The following is a 1570-nucleotide window of genomic DNA, read 5'->3' on the forward strand; positions in this document are numbered from 1 at the left end:
TAGTTTTACAAAATAGTTTATTTACAAAGGAGTAGTCATATATGGAGATGAATAGTGACTGTTCGGTCCATATCTCACCCAGGATTGTGGGCTTTCTGATCTGAGGCATGGAGAAAGATGATTTGATTAAAAAAAAAAAAAATCCATCAGCTTTTAACCATCACAGCTCACATGCCAGAGAAAGTATTGATGTGATCAGTTAAAAAGTAATAAATAATTGAAATTGAGACAAAGTTAAATCTAAGAATAGGTGAGCTTTAGAGGCCGATTGAGGCTCCAACCTGACTTTGAAATGGGTCCTCGATGCACTTGGAGCTCACTGATTTGGCTAAACTGGCTGTCCAGAGTGATTTGAGGATTCCTTAGAGTGACCAGAACATAAAACAGAATGTTCACTAAACTTGAGATAAAACGGCCAAAATCATAGTTCTGTCCAACATGTGTGTCCTGGGAAAGATAGTCTCATCTTGGCCACCAAGAGTGTTTACTGCTGCTCTAGCAGAGGAACGGAGCCTGTTTCCCAGTACCCATGTCAGGTGGCTCATACCATATGTCTACACAGACTCACAAAAGCATGTGTACACATAAAAGAACATTTAAAAATCTTTAAAATACAAAAGAAGAGAAATTCTCTCTCTAGACCATGGTTGCCTCAATTACAACCTGGGACAACTTCAGCCCAGCCAACAGGTATTCAATCTAAAGCAATCAGCCTATACAAAAAGGGGTAGTTGGGGGCTATGGTTGTAATAATACAACATGCAGCAATGGAGTATTGACTAGGAATATAGTTTGCATGCTCTAAATTTAGAGCATTAAGCACCATGTCTATATATACCAATATGGAAATATGAATTCTGTATGCATCTTAATGTGGAGGATTTATAAGAAAACAAAACAAAATCAAAATCAAACTGCATAACAAGTTTGGGGTGATTTCGTTTTGTGAAGTAAATTGCATAGATCAAAAACTATGTATGCAAAGGTGTTTCTGTCAGGAAGATCAAATATCAAAGCACTGTCAACAACTGCTATTGAGAAGGAGCAGGGAGAAGAAGACTATCATTTTATGCTATATGATTTATGATTTGTATTAGCCACACATGTAAGTTGGAGGAAAAATTTAATTTAGATGATGAAATATAAACTCTAAAATCCCAGATCTAAGAAAAATCATGATATTAAGAACTACTTTCTGTTTTTACTCCGGCTCCATTCTCCCCACAGTGCTTGCCAAGAGACAGTTGCCTCTGTGAGATCAAGGGTTTGTTTCCCAACCCTCAAAAGATATAAAACTCTGAAGATGCTTGCCGGGTAGTGGTAGCACACACCTTTAAGGCCAGCACTTGGGAAGCAGAGACAGGCAGATCTCTGGGTTCAAGGCCAGCCTGGGTCTATTCTAGGACAGTCAGAACTACACAGAGAAGCTTTGTCTTGAAAACCTAAAATAAAATCTGAGGATGCTCAAATGCCTCATACAAAATGTCTCATCATTTGCAAGTAACCTGCACACATACTCCTGAATACTTTAAGGCAACTCTAGATGGTTTCTAAAACCTAATTCAAGGTA

This window comes from Mus pahari, chromosome 13 (genome assembly GCF_900095145.1).
Source record: "Mus pahari chromosome 13, PAHARI_EIJ_v1.1, whole genome shotgun sequence".
NCBI classification, from domain to species: Eukaryota; Metazoa; Chordata; class Mammalia; order Rodentia; family Muridae; genus Mus; species Mus pahari.